The sequence below is a fragment of the Rattus norvegicus genome, chromosome 1, assembly GCF_021556685.1.
Source record: "Rattus norvegicus strain SHRSP/BbbUtx chromosome 1, alternate assembly SHRSP_T2T, whole genome shotgun sequence".
Classification (NCBI taxonomy): domain Eukaryota; kingdom Metazoa; phylum Chordata; class Mammalia; order Rodentia; family Muridae; genus Rattus; species Rattus norvegicus.
The window spans coordinates 243,128,280-243,153,768 of NC_141534.1; the positions used below are offsets into that span (position 1 = coordinate 243,128,280).

Consider the following 25,489-nt stretch of genomic DNA (forward strand, 5'->3'; position numbering starts at 1 on the left):
AGAGAAGAAGTAGTAACATGTGCTCGTTCGTACTGCATCCCTTCCCGGGCCACGTTCCATGGACGTAGGTCGGTTACACCACACTATCCCCAGTACCTGGCAACCAGGCGGGTCCATTTGTCATTTGTAGATGAATGAATCAGCGTGGGCTGAGCTCACCGTGAAAGGTTTGATGAAACTCCTTAGCCTGAAATGGGTCTGAAAGGAAGATCTGGCTGAGCAGGAAATCGTGGTCCCCTTCCTGATCACCAATGCACTCCGCTTACTGTGAACCAGCCTGGAGCACAGTGCCTTACGATAATTCTCCTCAGACTTTCCAGTAGCCCTTAGAAGTCTGTCCAACCTCAAACCCATTTCTTATTGTGCAGATCAGCCTGAGTAGCACCTCTAGTAGAGCTCTAGTCAACCTACCAAAGAGCGCTCTCTCTGCTGCTACTCTACCTCTACCTGCCTTGTTACCCTGGTGTGCTCAGTCCCCATCAGCACCCACTCTTTGCCTGGCACTCAGTAAGGACCCAGTCAATATTTATCAGACATGCACTTTATTTTCAGGTCCGTCTGCATAGAATACCACAGCTTTAAAAAAGTAAAGTAATAATCACACACACCACAGAACCACACACATACGCACACAAGCATACACTCATAAACACACACACAGACACATATATACACATACACACAAACACACAGACATGTACAAACACACAGACACATATACTGTCTACAGGCAAACACATATACACATATATACACATACACACATATACATACACACATACACATGCACATGCACTCAAACACACACATGTAAACACACATATATATACAAACACGTACATACACACACACACACACATACAAACAGGCATTTATACCCAGTTGCACACAAACACACATACCATCTCAAGAGAGGCAACCATGAAAGCCTCACTCCACAGACACCAGACCCAAGTATCTGGAGTATTTCTGTGAAACCCGTGACTCTTTGTGTCTTCTTTCTTGCCTTTTAAAAGTTTGTATTTGAGTGTGACACACCACTGAAGGTGAAAATATCAGTGAGTGCATGTCCCTAGAAAGAACCTTTAAAGTCCTTGGTGGAACTCTGAAGGATAGCTGTCATGCTTTGTATTTAGAATGGCCCGAAGTGGTCTGGGCTTGAAGACTGGCTTGCTCCTCAGCTGATGGTTCTCTTAGGAGGTGATTGGCTCACGGGGGACACTGATGTTATTAATGACTTAGTCCACTGATGAATTAGTAGCTGAAAGAGCCTCCAGGAGGTGGGTCAGTTCATAGAAGCATGTCTGTGGAGGATATTTCTTGTCCCTAGCTGCTTCCTGGCTGGTGTGAAAGGAAGAGTCTCCTTGGTCATGTGATCCTGCTGCCATGGCACCCTGCCTCACTACAAGTTCCTTACAATGGCGCTTATCCACCCTGGAACGACACCTCTAGAATGACTAGCTAACATAAGTTATTTTCTTCTACACATTGATGTGTTCTGACATTTTGTAACAATGGCAGAAGTGATCAACATGGGGACATTTTGTCCTGCCTGCAATCTTCCAACTAAAAGCTTTGTCGTACTGTCTCTAAGAAACAAATTGGCCTCGCCCTTTTTCCACTTTGAAAAAAAGAACACAACACCATCAGGAGCAAATGTATTTGAATTTAAGTTTATTCTTATTGCCCTTAAAGATATGTCCTCAAGTTGCCCCATACAAAGTAAGATGTCAGAATTATAACAACACTTATAAGAGAGATATCACTTATCTATCAGAGGGCAAACTTCAAAAGTTTAACAACATATTTTATTGGCCAGCTTATTGGGAAATAGCTTCTGTGATACACAGCTGATAGAAATGCAAAATAACCCAGGAAGGGAACTGACTAATGAATGACTGGAAATATTATATAAGCACATACCCTTTATCCCAGTATTCCCACTTCTAGAAATCTACCCCCAAAGCACACTGCCACACATGTATGAAACACAGGCAGCTTGGCATCAAAGGCATGTGCTATGCTCGGGGCTCTTAACTGCAGTGTCATTCGTAGTAACATCGAGAAAACAGTAAGAATGTTTGCCAATGCAGAATTGGTTGAATAAATGATGCCACGTTCATGCAGTGACCTGTATCCATTGAAAAACAAGGGAGCTGTGCTCTGGTGGGAAGCAAGCGCTATAATGTTTAAAACAGGTAGATCAGTGTTTATAATATGCCACTACTTGTGTAAAAACATGACCACATTTGGTGCTTTTAAATAAAGGAAGAACAAGAACAACAACAACAAAATGACCAGCATGCATAACACTAAGGGTGCAGTACTGGCATGAATGCCTTGGTAGTCACCCACAGTTCCCTAACTGGACTTAAGACCCACTCAACACAAGGGAAAGCATACCTGGTACTGGAAACCCAGCCAACTACCCAGGGCTAACAGAGAGTCATAGATCTTGGAGGTGAACCTGCCACTGCCACTTTAGCAAGGCTGCATGCTCCCTAACTGCGTTTTAAACATTTGTCCTTATACCCACATTCTAAATATTCGTCCTTATAACCACAGATAAGCATAATCCTCACCCCTACTCAAAGAAACTTCTGTGTGCAGCAGATAGAGACCATGACAGAGCTGCAGCTCTTCAAAATGGAGCGTTGCGGGGCTCAGTCCCAGTGGGTACATCTACAAAACAGCTCCTGCGCCTCGGGCCCGGAAATCAAGTTGGAAAAGGACGCAGAAAGATCGTGAGAGCCAGAGGAGGAGGGAACTTGCTGGGAGATTGTGCCTCCCCGAGACGTCAGAAGCTACTCTATGAAGTTTCATCAACATGGATGCCAAAACACGAACTGAACAAGCAGGACACTGAGACAGGCTCACACGGGTGGGTGAAAGGCAGTGGGGCCTCAACCCCTAATCTCAGAACTACAGGCAACTAAGAGATGCTGAGAATGGAAGACGTGGTCTTCTCCAGGGGAGAGGACACCAAGTGGAGGGTCTAAAAACACGTGTGTAAGTAGCATTATACAGGCTGAGGGGGTTGGAGTTATGCAATTAGAAACACATACACAAAGATACACACACACACAAAGACACACACACAAAGACACACATATAACAACAATTAAGGGAAAAGAGATTGAGAAATTAAAAGAGAGTAAGGGTATAAATGAGTGAGTTCAGAAGGAGGAAAGGGAAGGGGGGATGATGGAATGATATTATTTATAATCTAAAACATTACTTTAAAAAGTTCCTCTATGGGATTGCAGACTGGTACACCCATTCTGGAAATCAGTCTGGAGGTTCCTCAGAAAATTGGACATTGAACTACCTGAGGATCCAGCTATACCTCTCTTGGGCATATACCCAAAAGATGCCCCAACATATAAAAAAGACACATGCTCCACTATGTTCATAGCAGCCTTATTTATAATAGCCAGAAGCTGGAAAGAACCCAGATGCCCTTCAACAGAGGATTGGATACAGAAAATGTTGTACATCTACACAATGGAGTACTACTCAGCTATCAAAAACAATGACTTTATGAAATTCATAGGCAAATGGTTGGAACTGGAAAATATCATCCTGGGTGAGGTAACCCAATCACAGAAAAACACACATGGTATGCACTCATTGATAAGTGGCTATTAGCCCAAATGCTTGAATTACCCTAGATGCATAGAACAAATGAAACTCAAGACAGATGATCAAAATGTGAATGCTTCACTCCTTCTTTAAAAGGGGAACAAGAATACCCTCGGCAGGGAATAGAGAGGCAAAGATTAAAACAGAGACAGAAGGAACACCCATTCAGAGCCTGTCCCACATGTGGCCCATGCATATACAGCCACCCAATTAGACAAGATGGATGAAGCAAAGAAGTGCAGGCCGACAGGAGCCGGATGTAGATCGCTCCTGAGAGACACAGCCAGAATACAGCAAACACAGAGGCGTATGCCAGCAGCAAACCACTGAACTGAGAATAGGACCCCCGTTGAAGGAATCAGAGAAAGAACTGGAAGAGCTTGAAGGGGCTCGAGACCCCATATGAACAACAATGTCAAGCAACCAGAGCTTCCAGGGACTAAGCCACTACCTAAAGACTATACATGGACTGACCCTGGACTCTGACCCCATAGGTAGCAATGAATATCCTAGTAAGAGCACCAGTGGAAGGGGAAGCCCTGGGTCCTGCTAAGACTGAACCCCCAGTGAACGTGATTGTTGGGGGGAGGGCAGCAATGGGGGGAGGATGAGGAGGGGAACACCCATAAAGAAGGGGAGAGGGAGGGGTTGGGGGATGTTGGCCTGGAAACCGGGAAAGGGAATAACACTCGAAATGTAAATAAGAAATACAAGAAATACTCAAGTTAATAAAAAAAAATTTAAAAAAAAAGTTCCTCTGAACATCTGGGGGACCATATTTTCAGATATCTACTTTTATCTGTAAATATAGTGAGTAATTACTTATGGCAGTAATATGTGAAGAGTTCCCAAAATGTGGAGGCTGGAGATTTGGGTCAGCAGACAAGATTGCATACCACTCTTCCAGAGGACCCATATTTGTTTTCCAGCACCCATGTTGGAGACTTGTACATGGCAGATGGCTGAAGAGTATTTCTAGGTTTTATGCTGCTTTTACTATTTCCTGTCTTTCCACTGTTTTTGTGAGGTGTTTTTTGGGCAGGGGTGGGGGGTGGGGGTGGAGGTGGTATTGGGGTTTGAACCTAGAACCTTATGTAATCTAGGTAAGTGAGTTTCCACTGAGCTATCCTCTTCAAAACTTTCTACTTTGAGACAAGGCCTCAGCAAGTGACCCAGGTTAGCCATGAGCTCACCAAAGCAGGCCTTGAACTTTTAATCTCCTGACCGAAGCCTCCAGAGTAGCTGTGATTACGGACCTGTGCCATAGGGTCCATTTTGTCTGACTTCTGTTCTCAGGGACACTGGCCTCAAACTCACCGGAAATATTTCTTCTACGTACTCATAAACTCTTCCTTCTTTCTAATTTGCTTCTACTAGATAACACTGACCGCCACTCTTTGTTGGGTTGATCAAGGTACAAGGGTAACATTATAAAATTCTTCAGATCAATCACAGTAAAATAATAATCAGATGGCCTCAACCTTGTATGGGAATTTCTTAGAACACCTGGCTAGGAGCATGTCTGATGAAATTGGTGAAGAAATTACAGGCTGGTACCAGGCATGTTGGTACCAACAGGAAGTAACTACCACTAATTAGGCAGTACCTGCTTGGAGCTCAGGAGACAGAATTAATACAGATATCCTTGAATTTGCAAAGCCTCTGTAATCGTCCCATGTTTAACATAAGAGTTCTAAAATTAAATGACCACAGTATTTTAATGCCTCTGGTTTAGAACCTCTTAAGATAGTTCCCCACAGATGTCCTATTTCTTACGACATCAAGATATAAGTGGTGAGGCAACATCTTAGTGGGACACCACAAGAAATGAAACTATCGTTCAAGTTATTTTTTCTATTTTCTTTCAGAGAGGATGAACAACAGGGATCAAAATAAATCAGTGGTTTCAGACTCCTCTACCTGTAAAGATCTGGAAACATGAAGACCAGTGTTTATGGTGAACTGGACCCTGGACACTGACTTTGACCAACTCTTCCTCAGCTCGCTCCTCACTGTGTCCATGGAGGAGGGGATATAGACCCAAGGCTGCTGAAGTCATTTACTTTGTGTAGGTGTGCATGCATGTTCATGCATATATGCATGTGTACATGTGTGTGTGCATATATGTATGTATGTATGTATATAGAGACCAAAAGTTGATATTGGGTGGGTGTCTTTCTTAATCATTGTCAAATTTTGTGTGTGTGTGTGTGAGTGTGTGCACGTGTGTGTGTGCACATGCGTGTATGAGTGGTTTTGTGTATGGGTGGTTGTGTGTTTGTTTTGTGTGTGTCTGTGTATGTAGTTGTATGGGGGGTGTGCAGTTGCACGTATGTTTAAAACAGGTTCTTAACTATGTTTCCCAAGCTGAACTCCTGAGAATCTTCCTGCCTCAGCCTCCTGACTAATCAGAGTATAGCATATATCACCATACCTGGGCAATATTTTGTAATCGTAAACTATCCTACACCCTATGACTCCATTTATATGAAAGTTCAGAGCAGACAAGTTCCAGGAAGTTTAGTAGTTGCTAGGGTCTCACAGGAATGGAGTAAGAAATGTTTAAGGTTCCTTTTTTGGGTAGAAAATATCTAAAAATTTTATGGTGGGTCTGTGACTCCGGGAGTGTACCAAAGCCACTGACTGAACTGTGAACTTTAGAAGATGAACTTTATAGTAGAAGAATAAAGCTCAATAAAGTTGATACAAAGACAATTAAGCACGACAGTTGCACAGTAATTTCATCAGTTTTCCGGGTAATATGGTTCTTGCAATTATCTCACTTAATCAGAAACCTAATAATTAGCAATAATCAACGAATTAAACTGGGTGCGGCGTGAAAGCTGAGGTCAGGCTCTGTGTAGAAATCACTGGCAGTGGTGTCTGTCATGCACAAAGGAGATGTGAGGGAGAAAATACTGGAATCCAAAAATGGGCTGCAAAGGAAACAAATCAAAATGTAAATGCTGTCCGTAAGGGAGGGAAGATGAATGTCAAAAGAAAGTCCCTGCCCCAAATAGGGTCTGTTCTAGGGACACTGTATCAGGATTTTCTTATCTGGTGTGAAACTGTTCACTGCTCAAAAGCACACAGCTACCAGATGATCAGGGCTGGGTTATTCTGTCCTCTTCCCGAAAGCCATGTGTCCATCCTGGTGCAAGGTGCACCTAACCCTGGAGAATACAATTTCCTAATCTGTAAAAAGCACTGTATTACCTTTTGACAATCACTGATACAGAAAAAATAATGATAACGAGGCAAAGGACAGTAGTGACTGTCACCAAAGGAGGGGATGGTCACCAGAAGGGGGGCAGTTAGAGAAGTCCGCCTAAGAGATGTGCTGCACGGAGGCCATGAAGACTGACACCTGTTTGAATGTATAATTCAGCACAGAGCAGAGTCAGGTTGATATTGGAAAGGTTGGGAGGGGTGAGGCAAGTCAAGGGAAGAGGCTAGAAAGGTGGTTGCAAGCATGAACGTGTGGCCTGATTCATTCACATAGCAAATGTCCACTGAACCAGGCTCTGAGGTGAACACCTGAAGTGGAAACTTAAGGGTTCTTTGGAAAGTCAGTTGTGTCAGATGGTGTTCTGCTGGAGCAAACTCATGAAGGAAGCAGACACAGGGGAAAGGACTTTATGCAAGAGCAAGCTTGTGAACGGACACGTAGCGAAGGATTCTTCGCTAACGACATGCGTATATTGGTTGGCCTTATACTGTGAGGTTGAGCTCCATTTGTCCGGCTGACTGACTCAGTGATGTCTGCTGAGACAGACTCATGCTGAGGCAAGACTCGTGGAGGACACGTGATGCTTGGAGGGCATATACATAGGACTCTCAAGGTTTCTTACAGAGTATAACGCTTGTTGGTTTCGCATCCATGCTTTACTGAGAGAGGCACAGCTGAGAACTTCTCTCAGTGTCCCTCCTGGTCCCTCCTGTGACTTGTGCTGAGCCTGAGGCTTGCCTGTCTCTGGTAGGTAGTGCCACCACTTCTGATTCATGTTTGTTTTCCCGACTCTACCAAACCAGACTATTGGTGTATCCGTGAAGTGTTTACGAGTGGTTCGCGAGCTGCCCCTGCTGACCTCTAAACTGAACTGCCGGTTTCCAGATGACACAGATGGGACTTGCTCCAAGGAACCTTTCTAAACGGGTCCACCTCCCCTGTATCCTTTCTTTCCCACTACCTCTGGTGGGTGGGGGTTGAAGGGAGGTTAAAGCATTTAAGAACTCTCATTAAAAGGAGACTTTGAAAAAAATTAAAATTACGAACCCCTCAATTAAACTTCATAGTTCTTCCACACAAAGATGAAAAATTTACTGAGCTAGGACACCACACAACCATGCCTCAGCAGGACATGCATGGGGGGCACAAGGTTAGAAGTTCTGTGGGGCTAAGAGCAGAGGGAGCAGAGTTCATGAAAGGGAAGTTTTCACCCTCCAGATGGCTGAGAGGGGAACCTGGCTGGGGAGCTTGAGAGGAAATAAAGAAATAGGATCTAGTACTTTCCTTTATAAGTAAGACTGATGTGCACATCTTGCTCGGCTGATGCAGGGACATAAGCCAGCAAAATGGTCTTTCTGGAGCAGATTAGCTTCGTGAGTACCTATTCATCTCCAGGCTATCGTCTCAGATGAACCAGACTTGGAAAGATTGGGTAAATGGTATGCATCCATCCCGTGTTTGATTTTGGCTTCAAGTTTGTGTGCAGAGACCACGACATCAGAACCATTCTCCTCATGATTACTGTAGAAGAAAAGAAATGCCTTTTCACCTGCTTTCTGTCGCCATGAAAGAACCAAGACCAAAAACTGCTTAGGGAGAAAAACGTTTACCTCAGCTTATAATCGATGTTCACCACAAAGGGAAGTCAGGATGGGACCCAGGAGGCAGAAAAGGAAGCAGGAGGGATGTTGCTTCTTGCTTGCTCCCCATGACTTGCCTGGCCTGCTTTCTTACACAGCCCAGGGTGATCTGCCCAAGGGTGATACCACCAAAAACCCTCTAGGCCCTCTCACCTCAGAAAGTGTGCCCACGGGCTTGCCTGTAGGCAATCTGATGGAGACTTTTTCTCAATTGAGGTTCCTTTTCCCAAATAAGGATAGGTTGTGTCAAGTTGGCAAATATCCAACCAGGAGAAGGGGTCAACTGATTTCACACACAGCCAAACTGGAGTCAGAGTAAAGCAGCTCAGTTATTAGTGAGGAGGAAGAAGTATGGAGCTCTCACGTAGTTGACCTCGAGGGTCTTTCTCATTCTTAATTTGTGAATCTCAAATACCAATTACACGAAACTGAAGTCCTTACCCGAAAATTGAAATTTTTCTGAAAAGGATACTTTGTTTCTTGGGCATGTTTCCCTGCTGTAGGTAGCTCAGGCTGTCCGGATGTGCTCTAAGTGGCACAGTCTGTCTTTAAACTCGTAGCAATCCTTTGATCTCAGTTTTTCGTGTGCTGGGATTGTGGGTATGCACCACTGTGGTATGGACTCTGGAACAGATGGGGTCTACAGGATCCCGGTCCACTTTGGAGTGGGGGTGAGATTTCTCTGTGGATTTACAGCTTTGAGGTGATACTCAACAAAGCAGCTCTCCTAGAGAATCTTCAGTAAACAGCCGGTGGGCATACACTTTATTCGGGGTGACCAAGGACTGTATGTGAACCTAGGAGAGTGGGAAGGAGTTTTCAGGGTGAATGTCAAAATCATTGGCAGGAGCTTAAGGTACTGTGAATGCCTATTTGTATAGAGGGGCATTCCAGGAAGCCCAGGTACTTGCTGGGTGGGTTCTTATTGGGGAAAGAGGAAATCGAACCAAGGTTTCCCAAGGGCTTATGTGATCTTCCTCAGGTAGAGTGTATGAGGGGGGTCAGACCGCCCCAGACAAGTCAGAGAAGAGGAAGCTCTGCTGGGAAAAGGTAGTCCTGCATGCTTTCACAGAGCTCAGTGGGATGATCCAGACATAGTAGACTTTGGCCTTAAGTAACAGGGTTTTCCAACGCAACACCATGTCCAACTGAAAAAATGCTTTGTAACATGGGATTCTGGAGAGTTTAAATCGGCTTGACACAAGCTAGAGTTATCTAAAAGAAAAGACCTTTAGCTGAGAAAATGTCTTCATGCTATCTGACTGTACAACGTTTTCTAAATTAGTGATTTATGTGTGAGGGCCCATCCCATTGTGGGCAGTGCCATCCCTGGGTTGGTGGTCTTGACTTCTATAAGCAGACAGACTGAGCAAGCCATGGGAAGCAAGCCAGTAAGCAGCACTTCTCCACGGCCTCTGCATCAGCTCCTGTCTTCAGTTCCCTGCCCTGCTAGAGTTCCTGTCCTGACTTCCTTCCATAATGAAAGTGATGTGGAAGTGTAAGCCAAATAAACCCTTTTCTCTCCAACTTGCTTTTTGGTCACATCATTTTAGTGTTTCATCACAGCAATAGAAACTCTAAAGCAATGGGATAATATATAAAATTAATGGGCTCAAGATTCAAATCAGCAGTATACTTATAGGAGACAATTCAAGATCAACAATTACATACTAATTAATAAGTGGTCAGCTGAGCAATGTGAGAACCCATTGAGAAGCAGTCTTGGCACCCAAATCCCATGGGAGGGAGAGCTAAACCTTCAGAGAGGCAGACAAGCCTGGGAAACCAGAAGAGACTGCTCCCTGCACACACATCTCGGACGCCAGAGGAAAAAGCCAAAGACCATCTGGAACCCTGGTGCACTGAAGCTCCCGGAAGGGGCGGCACAGGTCTTCCTGGTTGCTGCCGCTGCAGAGAGCCCCTGGGCAGCACCCCACGAGCGAACCTGAGCCTCGGGACCACAGGTAAGACCAAATTTTCTGCTGCAAGAAAGCTGCCTGGTAAGCTTGGGACACACGGAAGCAGAATTTCTCTAGGACCGGGCACGTTCTGTGTTTACCGGAAGTCCCACACCCGCGGATCCCGGCCCGCAGCAGCTCTCTGCTCCCAGACCCGGTGAGAGAGAGACCCAACCGCCTGGTCAGGTGGGCACTCCTGAGGCTGCAGAGCGGAAGAGACCACCAACACTGCTCACCCCTGCCCACATCCCTGGCCCAAGAGGAAACTGTATAAGGCCTCTGGACTCCCGTGGGGGAGGGCCCAGGAGCGGCAGGACCCCTGCCAGAGACACCTCCGGACCCTGAAGGAAACAGACCGGATAAACAGTTCTCTGCACCCAAATCCCGTGGGAGGGAGAGCTAAACCTTCAGAGAGGCAGACAAGCCTGGGAAACCAGAAGAGACTGCTCCCTGCACACACATCTCGGACGCCAGAGGAAAAAGCCAAAGACCATCTGGAACCCTGGTGCACTGAAGCTCCCGGAAGGGGCGGCACAGGTCTTCCTGGTTGCTGCCGCTGCAGAGAGCCCCTGGGCAGCACCCCACGAGCGAACCTGAGCCTCGGGACCACAGGTAAGACCAAATTTTCTGCTGCAAGAAAGCTGCCTGGTGAACTCAAGACACAGGCCCACAGGAACAGCTGAAGACCTGTAGAGAGGAAAAACTACACGCCCGAAAGAAGAACACTCTGTCCCCATAACTGACTGAAAGAGAGGAAAACAGGTCTACAGCACTCCTGACACACAGGCTTATAGGACAGTCTAGCCACTGTCAGAAATAGCAGAACAAAGTAACACTAGAGATAATCTGATGGCGAGAGGCAAGCGCAGGAACCCAAGCAACAGAAACCAAGACTACATGCCATCATTGGAGCCCAATTCTCCCACCAAAACAAACATGGAATATCCAAACACACCAGAAAAGCAAGATCTAGTTTCAAAATCATATTTGATCATGATGCTGGAGGACTTCAAGAAAGACATGAACACACTTAGGGAAACACAGGAAAACATTAATAAACAAGTAGAAGCCTACAGAGAGGAATCGCAAAAATCCCTGAAAGAATTCCAGGAAAACACAATCAAACAGTTGAAGGAATTAAAAATGGAAATAGAAGCAATCAAGAAAGAACACATGGAAACAACCCTGGATATAGAAAACCAAAAGAAGAGACAAGGAGCTGTAGATACAAGCTTCACCAACAGAATACAAGAGATGGAAGAGAGAATCTCAGGAGCAGAAGATTCCATAGAAATCATTGACTCAACTGTCAAAGATAATGTAAAGCGGAAAAAGCTACTGGTCCAAAACATACAGGAAATCCAGGACTCAATGAGAAGATCAAACCTAAGGATAATAGGTATAGAAGAGAGTGAAGACTCCCAGCTCAAAGGACCAGTAAATATCTTCAACAAAATCATAGAAGAAAACTTCCCTAACCTAAAAAAAGAGATACCCATAGACATACAAGAAGCCTACAGAACTCCAAATAGATTGGACCAGAAAAGAAACACCTCCCGTCACATAATAGTCAAAACACCAAACGCACAAAATAAAGAAAGAATATTAAAAGCAGTAAGGGAAAAAGGTCAAGTAACATATAAAGGGAGACCTATCAGAATCACACCAGACTTCTCGCCAGAAACTATGAAGGCCAGAAGATCCTGGACTGATGTCATACAGACCCTAAGAGAACACAAATGCCAGCCCAGGTTACTGTATCCAGCAAAACTCTCAATTAACATTGATGGAGAAACCAAGATATTCCATGACAAAACCAAATTTACACAATATCTTTCTACAAATCCAGCACTACAAAGGATAATAAATGGTAAAGCCCAACATAAGGCGGCAAGCTATACCCTAGAAGAAGCAAGAAACTAATCGTCTTGGCAACAAAACAAAGAGAATGAAAGCACACAAACATAACCTCACATCCAAATATGAATATAAAGGGAAACAATAATCACTATTCCTTAATATCTCTCAATATCAATGGCCTCAACTCCCCAATAAAAAGACATAGATTAACAAACTGGATACGCAACGAGGACCCTGCATTCTGCTGCCTACAGGAAACACACCTCAGAGACAAAGACAGACACTACCTCAGAGTGAAAGGCTGGAAAACAACTTTCCAAGCAAATGGTCAGAAGAAGCAAGCTGGAGTAGCCATTCTAATATCAAATAAAATCAATTTCCAACTAAAAGTCATCAAAAAAGATAAGGAAGGACACTTCATATTCATCAAAGGAAAAATCCACCAAGATGAACTCTCAATCCGAAATATCTATGCCCCAAATACAAGGGCACCTACATACGTAAAAGAAACCTTACTAAAGCTCAAAACACACATTGCACCTCACACAATAATAGTGGGAGATTTCAACACCCCACTCTCATCAATGGACAGATCATGGACACAGAAATTAAACAGTGATGTCGACAGACTAAGAGAAGTCATGAGCCAAATGGACTTAACGGATATTTATAGAACATTCTATCCTAAAGCAAAAGGATATACCTTCTTCTCAGCTCCTCATGGTACTTTCTCCAAAATTGACCATATAATTGGTCAAAAAACGGGCCTCAACAGGTACAGAAAGATAGAAATAATCCCATGCGTGCTATCGGACCACCATGGCCTAAAACTGGTCTTCAATAACAATAAGGGAAGAATGCCCACATATACGTGGAAATTGAACAATGCTCTACTCAATGATAACCTGGTCAAGGAAGAAATAAAGAAAGAAATTAAAAACTTTTTAGAATTTAATGAAAATGAAGATACAACATACTCAAACTTATGGGACACAATGAAAGCTGTGCTAAGAGGAAAACTCATAGCGCTGAGTGCCTGCAGAAAGAAACAGGAAAGAGCATATGTCAGCAGCTTGACAGCACACCTAAAAGCTCTAGAACAAAAAGAAGCAAATACACCCAGGAGGAGTAGAAGGCAGGAAATAATCAAACTCAGAGCTGAAATCAACCAAGTAGAAACAAAAAGGACCATAGAAAGAATCAACAGAACCAAAAGTTGGTTCTTTGAGAAAATCAACAAGATAGATAAACCCTTAGCCAGACTAACGAGAGGACACAGAGAGTGCGTCCAAATTAACAAAATCAGAAATGAAAAGGGAGACATAACTACAGATTCAGAGGAAATTCAAAAAATCATCAGATCTTACTATAAAAACCTATATTCAACAAAATTTGAAAATCTTCAGGAAATGGACAATTTCCTAGACAGATACCAGGTATCGAAGTTAAATCAGGAACAGATAAACCAGTTAAACAACCCCATAACTCCTAAGGAAATAGAAGCAGTCATTAAAGGTCTCCCAACCAAAAAGAGCCCAGGTCCAGACGGATTTAGTGCAGAATTCTATCAAACCTTCATAGAAGACCTCATACCAATATTATCCAAACTATTCCACAAAATTGAAACAGATGGAGCCCTACCGAATTCCTTCTACGAAGCCACAATTACTCTTATACCTAAACCACACAAAGACACAACAAAGAAAGAGAACTTCAGACCAATTTCCCTTATGAATATCGACGCAAAAATACTCAATAAAATTCTGGCAAACCGAATTCAAGAGCACATCAAAACAATCATCCACCATGATCAAGTAGGCTTCATCCCAGGCATGCAGGGATGGTTTAATACACGGAAAACCATCAACGTGATCCATTATATAAACAAACTGAAAGAACAGAACCACATGATCATTTCATTAGATGCTGAGAAAGCATTTGACAAAATTCAACACCCCTTCATGATAAAAGTCCTGGAAAGAATAGGAATTCAAGGCCCATACCTAAACATAGTAAAAGCCATATACAGCAAACCAGTTGCTAACATTAAACTAAATGGAGAGAAACTTGAAGCAATCCCACTAAAATCAGGGACTAGACAAGGCTGCCCACTCTCTCCCTACTTATTCAATATAGTTCTTGAAGTTCTAGCCAGAGCAATCAGACAACAAAAGGAGATCAAAGGGATACAGATCGGAAAAGAAGAGGTCAAAATATCACTATTTGCAGATGACATGATAGTATATTTAAGTGATCCCAAAAGTTCCACCAGAGAACTACTAAAGCTGATAAACAACTTCAGCAAAGTGGCTGGGTATAAAATTAACTCAAATAAATCAGTTGCCTTCCTCTATACAAAAGAGAAACAAGCCGAGAAAGAAATTAGGGAAACGACACCCTTCATAATAGACCCAAATAATATAAAGTACCTCGGTGTGACTTTAACCAAGCAAGTAAAAGATCTGTACAATGAGAACTTCAAGACACTGAGGAAAGAAATAGAAGAAGACCTCAGAAGATGGAAAGATCTCCCATGCTCATGGATTGGCAGGATTAATATAGTAAAAATGGCCATTTTACCAAAAGCAATCTACAGATTCAATGCAATCCCCATCAAAATACCAATCCAATTCTTCAAAGAGTTAGACAGAACAATTTGCAAATTCATCTGGAATAACAAAAAACCCAGGATAGCTAAAGCTATCCTCAACAATAAAAGGACTTCAGGCAGAATCACTATCCCTGAACTCAAGCAGTATTACAGAGCAATAGTGATAAAAACTGCATGGTATTGGTACAGAGACAGACAGATAGACCAATGGAATAGAATTGAAGACCCAGAAATGAACCCACACACCTATGGTCACTTGATTTTTGACAAAGGAGCCAAAACCATCCAATGGAAAAAAGATAGCATTTTCAGCAAATGGTGCTGGTTCAACTGGAGGGCAACATGTAGAAGAATGCAGATCGATCCATGCTTATCACCCTGTACAAAGCTTAAGTCCAAGTGGATCAAGGACCTCCACATCAAACCAGACACACTCAAACTAATAGAAGAAAAACTAGGGAAGCATCTGGAACACATGGGCACTGGAAAAAATTTCTTGAACAAAACACCAATGGCTTATGCTCTAAGATCAAGAATCGACAAATGGGATCTCATAAAACTGCAAAGCTTCTGTAAGGCAAAGGACACTGTGGTTAGGACAAAACGGCAACCAACAGATTGGGAAAAGATCTTTACCAATCCTACAACAGATAGAGGCCTTATATCCAAAATATACAAAGAACTCAAGAAGTTAGACCGCAGGGAAACAAATAACCCTATTAAAAAATGGGGTTCAGAGCTAAACAAAGAATTCACAGCTGAGGAATGCCGAATGGCTGAGAAACACCTAAAGAAATGTTCAACATCTTTAGTCATAAGGGAAATGCAAATCAAAACAACCCTGAGATTTCACCTCACACCAGTGAGAATGGCTAAGATCAAAAACTCAGGTGACAGCAGATGCTGGCGAGGATGTGGAGAAAGAGGAACACTCCTCCATTGTTGGTGGGATTGCAGACTGGTAAAACCATTCTGGAAATCAGTCTGGAGGTTCCTCAGAAAATTGGACATTGAACTGCCTGAGGATCCAGCTATACCTCTCTTGGGCATATACCCAAAAGATGCCTCAACATATAAAGGAGACACGTGCTCCACTATGTTCATCGCAGCCTTATTTATAATAGCCAGAAGCTGGAAAGAACCCAGATGCCCTTCAACAGAGGAATGGATACAGAAAATGTGGTACATCTACACAATGGAATATTACTCAGCTATCAAAAACAACGAGTTTATGAAATTCGTAGGCAAATGGTTGGAACTGGAAAATATCATCCTGAGTGAGCTAACCCAATCACAGAAAGACATACATGGTATGCACTCATTGATAAGTGGCTATTAGCCCAAATGCTTGAATTACCCTAGATCCCTAGAACAAAGGAAACTCAAGACGGATGATCAAAATGTGAATGCTTCACTCCTTCTTTAAATGAGGAAAAAGAATACCCTTGGCAGGGAAGGGAGAGGCAAAGATTAAAACAGAGACTGAAGGAACACCCATTCAGAGCCTGCCCCACATGTGGCCCATACATATACAGCCACCCAATTAGACAAGATGGATGAAGCAAAGAAGTGCAGACTGACAGGAGCCGGATGTAGATCGCTCCTGAGAGACACAGCCAGAATACAGCAAATACAGAGGCGAATGCCAGCAGCAAACCACTGAACTGAGAATAGGTCCCCTATTGAAGGAATCAGAGAAAGAACTGAAAGAGCTTGAAGGGGCTCGAGACCCCAAAAGTACAACAATGCCAAGCAACCAGAGCTTCCAGGGACTAAGCCACTACCTAAAGACTATACATGGACTGACCCTGGACTCTAACCCCATAGGTAGCAATGAATATCCTAGTAAGAGCACCAGTGGAAGGGGAAGCCCTGGGTCCTGCTAAGACTGAACCCCCAGTGAACTAGTCTATGGGGGGAGGGGGGCAATGGGGGGAGGGTTGGGATGGGAACACCCATAAGGAAGGGGAGGGGGGAGGGGGATGTTTGCCCGGAAACCGGGAAAGGGAATAACACTCGAAATGTATATAAGAAATACTCAAGTTAATAAAAATAAAAAATAAAAAAAACAAAAAAAACAAAAAAAAAACAAAAAAAAAAAAAAAAGAAAAGCAGTCTTCTGTGGCTGGGTCTCTAAATAGCGGTGTTTGCCTAGCATGTGCATGGACCTGGGTTTAGTTCCCAGCACTGAAGACAGAACAAAGAACCAAGATGTCAGCCAGCCCCTCTGGGTCATATCTTTCAACCCAGCTGGGAGCGCCAGCCCACACTATTATAAGCCACACCGTGTATTATTTAGTGTGGGAACACTGTGCAGGGGAGAGAAGGCCACTAGTCAGAATTAACATTAGACGTTGCTGAGTGCTTGGTAAAATGCTGGAGACTCTAGTATTCCTTGGTTCTCTTGACACAGGAAATGGGAAGGGCTGAGCTGAGTCTCCAGGACCCTGTGAGGATCATTAGATAAGCAAGCAGTTAGAGCCCTTGTTCCCTGCATACACCGGAACCAACAAAACCGAACCGTCTCCTCTAGTAAGTTCAGACTTGAGTAAAGATAGGCCATTCTAACTCAGTTTCTCTTTTGTAAGAATAGCATCTCTGAATTTATGTTTTATTCCTTTCCTGTTTTTTTAATTATGATAAAATATGAATAACATAATTTACCATTGATGGGGACTTGGGAGTTGAGTCGAGCATGAGAACTGAGTTTCCAATTCTTAGCATCTGTGTAAAAGAGAAGTCAGGCATGACCTTGAGCATAAGTAACCCCATTTGGTAGGGTGGCTGGAGGCAGGAGGATACCTGCGTTCATTTGCCAGCCAGTCTCCCTGAAAGTGTGAGCTCTGGGTTCAGAGAGAGGCCCTGTCTTAAAATGTAAGGTGGAGAGTGATTGAGAAAGACCTCCCAACATTGATCTTTGGCTTCTGTTGGCATACACCGGGACACACTACTACACACACGTACACACAAAAGCATACACAGATACACAGACACACTGATTTGCCATAAAAATCATTTTTTAATAAAAACCATTTCTTAAATTCTCTCTCTCTCTCTCTCCTCTGTGTGTGTGTGTGTGTGTGTGTATGTGTGTGCATGGCATGTGCATGTGCATGTACGTGTGTGTGCACGTGTATGTGTGCATGTGCCTGTGTGTGCCTGTGTGTGCATGTGTGCATGTGCATGTGTGTGTATGCGTGTGTGTGTGTGTGTGTGTGTGTGTGTGTGTGTGTGTGTGTGTGATACACATGTGGCGGTCACAGGGAAACCCCGAGTTTTGATCCTTACCTTCTACCCTGTTTGAGACAGTCTCCTTGGTTATTTTCCCACTCTGCACATCAGGCGTCCACCTGCCATCCGCCCATGGGATCACCGGAGTTGCACACACTTGTAATTTATATCCAGCTGTTACATGGGTTCTTGTGATTTAAACTGAGAGCCTTGTTGTGTTCGTGCCAAGTGTTTCGGCCAAGGCGCCAACTCCCTAGGCCTCAAGCCATTTTAAAATGTGCAGTTTGGTGGAATCAATTAAATAGCCAAGGCTCAAGCCATGACTTGGAAAACTTCCATTACCTTAGATAGAAACTGATCATTAAGCAATAATTCTCTATTTTATGCTGAGAAAATCCTAATCTTTCTGTCCTTGTTAATTTTCATAGTCTAAATACTTCACGTTTTTATGCAAGAGAAATCAGCACAGATATTCGTTTTGTGTCTACTTACTCCTGTATTTTCAAGGTTCACCCTTGTCATAGCATGGAGAGTTCCTTCCTTCAAGGATAAGTGACCTTCTGCTGTGCAGGTCACCTCGTTGTGCTTGTCCATTCATCTGCTGATAGACATTGCGTTATTGTCACCTTTGTCTTGAATGTTGCTGCTGTGAACACTGACGTACAAGCAGATAACTGAGTCCCTGTTTTCAGCTTAAATAAACTTCTACAGGCAAACTGCTGAGCCAGATAGTAGTTAGGCCTAACTTTGTGAGGGATGACTGTCTTAGTGACCAAGGCAACTCTTAAAAGAAAAAAAAAGATTTATTTATTTATTATATATAGGTACACTGTAGCTGTACCTGAGACACACCAGAAGAGGGCATCCAATCCCATTACAGATAGTCGTGAGCCACCATGTGGTTACTGGGAATTGAACTCAGGACCTCTGGAAGGGCAGTCAACGCTCTTAACCACTGAGCCAACTCTCTGGGCCCAAGACAACTTTTATAAGGACAACTTTTTTAATGGGGGCTGGCCTACAGGTTCAGAGATTCAGTTCATTATCATCAAGGCAGGAAGGAAGCATGGCAGCATCCAGGCAGGCAGTGCAGGAGGAGCTGAGAGTGCCACATCTTCATCTGAAGGCTGCTAGCAGAATACAGGCTTCCAGGCAGCTAGGATGAGGGTTTTAAGCTCACACCCACAGTGACACACCTACTCCAACAGGGCCACACCTCCAAATAGTGCCACTCCCTGGACCAAGCATATACAAACCATGACAATGACTAAACATGGGAGCCCCATTTCACCTTTGAATCAGCCATGTCCAGGTTCCAATTTCCCTGCACAGCCACCGACCATTGTACAGAATTATCCTCTGAGCTAAAGTGCCACCATCTGTGGGAGTTCAGTTGGACCTGCTTGGAAAAGAACCTTTCAGCTCTGCTTATTGGCTTTTGAACTTCTTTCATAAAAAGATGGGACAGAGAGGGTCATGGGACCCTCCCCTGAGTATCTAGGCACCTCTCTCAAATACTTTTATACAATTTTGTCCTAACTGTTTGTGGCCTCTGGGGTCTTGGGGAAGGGCTATAGTTTATAGCTGGAGAAGGACTAGAGGAGAGAGTGTTCTCTCTAAGTGGAAAAGACATCATTCCAGCTGGGTAAAGGCTTTTAGTTCAGCGTTTACAGGGGGAACCCCATGCTCCTATAAGTGGCCCTTCATCTATACTATTGTAAGTAAAAGTCTAATAAACTTACTGGCACCCCAAAGTGAACTTTGGTAGCATATACTTTGGTCAGTTATGGGGGCCTGTGGTGATTTGTTACACAGCCTACTCATACACTTTACAAACTGGTGAATGTGAGAATTCCTAAGAGGCCTAGTGGTGCTAGGCAGTGTCTGCCCAGGATGCTGAGTTAACAGAATTCTAAATAGAGTCATAGCATTCTGCAAGTGCTAACCTGGGGTTTACATACATTAAGCGACTTGGAACACCAGAGCTCAGAATACAGCTTTGTGCATGGCTCTGGAAGGAACAGCATCCGCGGAGGCAAATGGTTGCCCTGATGTCATTCGTATTTTTCTGATGATTTTTGTTTCCTAGTGAAGGTCAGGGTGTTGAAGGCAGTGGGGAGAGAGAGAGAGAGCCTCATAGGGCAAGCAGTGTCCTTTTGAATTTTTTTTATTGATATGCTGAACGTTTTGAAAAAGAAAATTTAACACATCGCAGGCATGCCTATGCAGGAGGAAGGAGTCAAGCTAAGCCAGCACATGGGTGCTAGGCAGTGAGGCTCCATGGTCCCAGATGTTTGGCATGCTTCAGTCAAAGGGTGGTTCAGGGCCTGGGGTTGCTCAGGCTTGTCACTCACTTCTTTCCAGCCTGTCGCTGGTCCCAACATGCTCACGGGGCTGTAGCTTTGTCACTGGCTGGCACCTTCCTCTCCCTGTCCTGACTTTCACTGCAGTTTTATATCATTAACTTTTATATATTCTTTCCTCTTCCATTGTTTTATATGTGTGTGGATGTTTCCTTTGAACGTTTAAAACAGAATTAAACGATGGCATCTAATAATGTCTAAATATCTATAAGAACTCTCCACACTATACTCTCCTCTTAATGCTTTCTGAAATGCTGGTTCCAGTTTGTTTTTAAGCTCAAAATTGTTAATAGTGCATTATTCGTTTAGATTTATTTCTATATGCTTTCCCTTTTTAATTCTTTGGTGAGAGACAGAAAGTGGGAACAAGCGTGGCACATGTGTCGGGGTCTGAGGAAACGTACAAGAGTCAGTTTTCTACCTTGGGCATCCTGGGTCGTCAGGCTAGGCAGCAGGCACCCTTACCTGATGAACCTTCACACTGGCCCTTACTGTTGCTGTAAAATTATAAAAAAGGCTATCCTTTAGCCCCACTAGGTCCGGCACCGCAGTGCCCCAAGATATCTTGCCAGAAACACACATCCCAACTCCGTGAAGGCTCACACACTCTCACTCTTTTTTTTTTTTAAGTTTTTTATTTTTTATTTTATTTATTTATTTTTATTAACTTGAGTATTTCTTATATACATTTCGAGTGTTATTCCCTTTCCTGGTTTCCGGGCAAACATCCCCCTCCCCCCTCCCCTTCCTTATGGGTGTTCCCCTCCCCATCCTCCCCCCATTGCCGCCCTCCCCACAACAATCTAGTTCACTGGGGGTTCAGTCTTAGCAGGACCCAGGGCTTCCCCTTACACTGGCTCACACACTCTCTTAAACTTAAATTGCTACATGAAAAAACACACAACACAATAACCTCTGATCCAATTGATAAGATATAATTGACCACCTAAACATACAAAGCCCTGTACACATCCATCCCTTAAGAACATTCATAACATCGCTTCTCGGCCTTTTGGCTAAGATCAAGTGTAGTATCTGTTCTTATCAGTTTAATATCTGATACGTCCTCTATCCGAGGACAATATATTAAATGGATTTTTGGAACTAGGAGTTGGAATAGGAGCTTGCTCCGTCCACTCCACGCATCGACCTGGTATTGCAGTACCTCCAGGAACGGTGCACCCCCTCGGGGGATTTTAACACTGCTTTTAAGATGAGAGTTTGCCTTTGCGTCTCTATTTCCTAACCTTCCTCCTGCTTTTTGGCCTTAACTTTAACTTACCTCTTCTAATTATCTTTATTTATCCTTCTGTACGTTCTTCTAGTCGAGAGATTGTAAAAAAAGAAAAAGAAAAAAAAAAAAAAAGAACATTCATAACAACCTCTAACTACACAGAGTGGAATCTTAACGTAAGCCTCCATATTCTCTCTGAGGCTTCTCCTCCAGTCTCTCCCGTTCCAGTCTCCTCCTCTTCCCTCAAACTTTTCTCCCACCCATCCTTCCTTCTCATCCAATGACAGGCCTCGTTCTATCTTGTGCCCGCCTTCACCTGTATGACAATCCTACACCTTACTGCTGTCTTCTGAACGATTTCCTCACTGTGACATTTGCAGTTTTCCTTTAAATTCATTTCTTTCTCTCTTGGAACAACTTCAATGTAGTTGTGCCAGAGAGATTTTTTCCATTAATTTATGTATTTATTCACTTTACATCCCAATCGCACACACCCTCCCCCCAGTCTCCCTCCCACACATAGCTCCTTCCCCCACCCCAGCCCCTTCTCCTCTGAGTGTCCTGGGTATCACCCATCCCTGGCACTGCAGGTCTAGGCACATCCTCCCACCGAGGCCAGGCAAGGTTGGTCCAGTTAGGGGAACAGGATCCATAGACAAGTAACAGGGTCAGGGACAACTCCCACTCCAGTTGTTCGAGGACCCTCATGAAGACCACACTATACATCTTGCTCTGAAGTATGCTTTTTCCTTCCCATAGCTTTTAGGATGTTTGCTTTGTCTCTCATATGGAATTTGACATGATACATCTACGGGTGTTTTTGTTTGTATTTTCATTCTCTTTCAGTTGTATTCTAGGAGCTAATCTTTTACTAGCAAGTTAATTATTCAGACGCCAACAGTGCGGGTTCTGCTACTAACGTCATCTATTAATTTTCTAAGGTTTCACAATTATGCTTTACGTTGAATATTGCCAGTAAGTTCTAGTGTCATAGCACACTTTTTAACTTGAAGCTTTCTGTTGTCCCATATTTTTACTTCCACCTGGTTATATTACTTTAAGGACTCCTTGGGTCTCCTTCCTGGGACACTGGCCTTCCAGGCCAGCATTCGCAGAGACCAAAGAGAAAAAGATTGGTTATGAGTTCATTGAATTAGAACCATGCTTCAACTACTGTTATGAATCATAATGTAAATATCTGACCCTGTAAAAGGGTCACTTGTCCCCAAAAGGGGTAGCAACCCACAGGTTGAGAACTTCTGTCATAGAAACTATTATAATGACATTCCTTTCGAGAAGAGCTGGGAAAACAATTTCTTTTCTCTCCCCTTCAGACCTCAGTAGTGAGGCCGAAAGACACAGGTTTGGAGATGCCATATGGCCAGGCAAACAAGACAGGACACACAGAACCAGTAGCCATGGCTTCTGGCATCCACTGGGTTCTAATCTGAAGGATGAATAATGAGTCAACACCGGTTGCAGAAAGTAAAGTACACATGGCATTTGATGTTGGAAATCTGAATTCCATAATCAGGATAAGCCATGTTTGCTTTGGGAGCAATTTAACCGGCATTTCCCCTTAGGAACGGCTGTCTGTATCTGTACCCTGCTGCGTGATGAAAAGTCCCTGGTTCTGCTAGATGGTTGCTCAATACAGTCTAAAACCAAACATGGACCAACTAGCTCCAACTAGTGCCCACGAGCCTTTACTTAGGTTTACTGCTAGAGAAGCACCCAACGCAGGACAAGGTCAGAGAAACAGAGTGTGCTGCTGCCTCCGCTGTTGCTCTACATCGACCTCGGTTTCCACCTCTCTCTGAGCCCTGCGTGGGGATGTCTCACTCTTAGAGATTGTCTTAAGATTTGTAGTAACCACAGATAAATTAGCATCTGTCTGGAGACCCTGAAAGACTATGGATAGGAACGGGAAAACAGAACCGTCTGGTTTTCTAGAAGCTTCTTATCTTAGAGATGAGCGAGTAGCTTACCTTGAGTAATGGATGAGCTTTGTTAACAATGGATTGAGTGTTATGTGTCAACCTTCAGCAACTTAATGAGTCATTTATTTCTCTGCAGGTTTGGGAAAAATTGTTCTGTCAAGATATCAATGGGAGCAAACAAACTTATCAGGAAGCAGGGTGCGTGTTTAGCTTTGTAACCGGAGGCACTGGCAGAATATATGTTTGTGGGAAAACCTGTTTTACAATTGGATTTTCTTTCTCTTTGAGGCAATCCATGATTCCAATGAATCACTAAAGAATTTTTTTCTAGATCATCCCAAACCACTAGTCAACTTATTAATGACATTTCGAAATTGTATTTTATTGGAAATGTTTGTGCAATTAAAATGATGGCTAAATAAAGCATCATAGAAATGTCTTATATATGAGATGAGAAATACAGAACAGAACTGAGTCATGCCAGCCATCCAGAGAGGCTTTAAGTATAGCTTTTTCAAAGTTTATTTTAAGATGGGGAGGGTAAGGGGGAATAAAACTCAAACACACCCATTGCTCAACCTTGTCCTAGTCTGTGACGTGACTGGCTTTACTGAACCACACTGTTTCTAACAGCACCCCCTTTATGCACAGTTATTCATACAGTTTCCCAAGTAATCCTAGAGCTGACTCAAGATTTCTGAAAGTGTTGGGCAGAAGATGTGTTTTGGCCTGGCTCATAAATGTAAGATCATTTGGGTCTTGAATAGAATCAGCAGACTGGCTCTGGCAAACATGAATAACTGATTGAATGTTATCGAACCCAGGATAGCCAGTAAACACAGTAGAAACGGTCCTGACTGAAAGTCCACAGTGACGTCTTTCAACCTGGTTTAGTTCATGACTCAGCTACTGCCAGGGAAAAGCAAACACTTTTGTATTAGATACAGTTTCCAATTGCCATTCACATAGCACAATCAGCTCAAGGCTTGCCTCCCCAATATGTGTGTGCAGGTAGCAATGAGACACATTGTTTATAAAACAAATGAAAACATAAACCGTTTTTGGGATTACCACAAAAACCCACTAGGAAGTCAAAAACCCACTAGGAAGTCATACGTGCAGAGTATGTGATAAATCCCTCACAAGATAAGTAAGCGTTAGTGTTTACTGGATCTCACGGGTTGTCAGCTATTGCTGTGTAACCAACTACCCCAAGCTCAACAGGCTTGAAATAGTCACTAATTATTGCTTGAGAGCTTACCAACAACTGTGTGGTGCTACTCACTGTGGCTGGATTCCCTCATGAATTTTCAGTCATCTGGGGTACATTTATACTCTACTCCTGGTCTGGGCTTGGGCTTGCGCGCAGGGTTGGAGCCTCTCTGGGTGGCTGGAATGACTCAGTTCTGTTCCGTGTTTCTCATCTCAGTCTTCAGCAGGCCAGCATGTGTTTGTTCATAAGGCAGTCACAAGACGCTGAGAGATGGACTTGAAGCAGCTTGGAATTCATAAGTGTGTGTGTGTGTGTGTGTGTGTGTGTGTGTGTGTGTGTGTGTGTACACAACATATCTTAAGGCTGGCCCATTTTCAAAGGGGTGGAAAAATATATTCCACATTTTTGTGGGTGGAGACTAAAAGTCACATTACAAAGGGAAGTTTGGGCAGCTGGAACCAGTTTTGCAATCAGTGTCCTGCTGTACCCTCCATTAACATGAGAGTTCAGAGAAAATGAAAGAAGTGGGGTTATAAATCAGCCTTTTCGTTTGCCTTTAAGTTTCAGA

At 43.5% G+C, this 25,489-nt stretch overlaps 1 long non-coding RNA gene and 1 other non-coding gene across 12 annotated transcripts; one reads left to right on the plus strand and one right to left on the minus strand.

The window, feature by feature from the left end:
* Positions 1-1,664: 1,664 nt before the first annotated feature.
* On the minus strand, positions 1,665-25,286 carry LOC148007892 (uncharacterized). Of its 11 annotated transcripts, none has more exons than XR_015653216.1 (6): positions 21,817-21,979; positions 18,664-18,772; positions 17,605-17,664; positions 8,953-9,308; positions 8,253-8,392; positions 5,509-6,578 (listed from the first exon to the last, which is right to left on the minus strand). It is a non-coding gene; the product is annotated as an uncharacterized LOC148007892 (long non-coding RNA). The 11 variants fall into 11 exon arrangements; XR_015653217.1 differs by having other exon boundaries at positions 18,664-18,769; positions 21,817-21,953; XR_015653207.1 differs by lacking the exon at positions 21,817-21,979 and adding an exon at positions 24,994-25,187 and having other exon boundaries at positions 6,294-6,578; positions 8,482-9,308; positions 18,664-18,769.
* Positions 21,531-21,721, plus strand: LOC120100289 (U2 spliceosomal RNA). The gene has a single exon (XR_015656123.1). It is a non-coding gene; the product is annotated as a U2 spliceosomal RNA (small nuclear RNA).
* Positions 25,287-25,489: the final 203 nt, after the last annotated feature.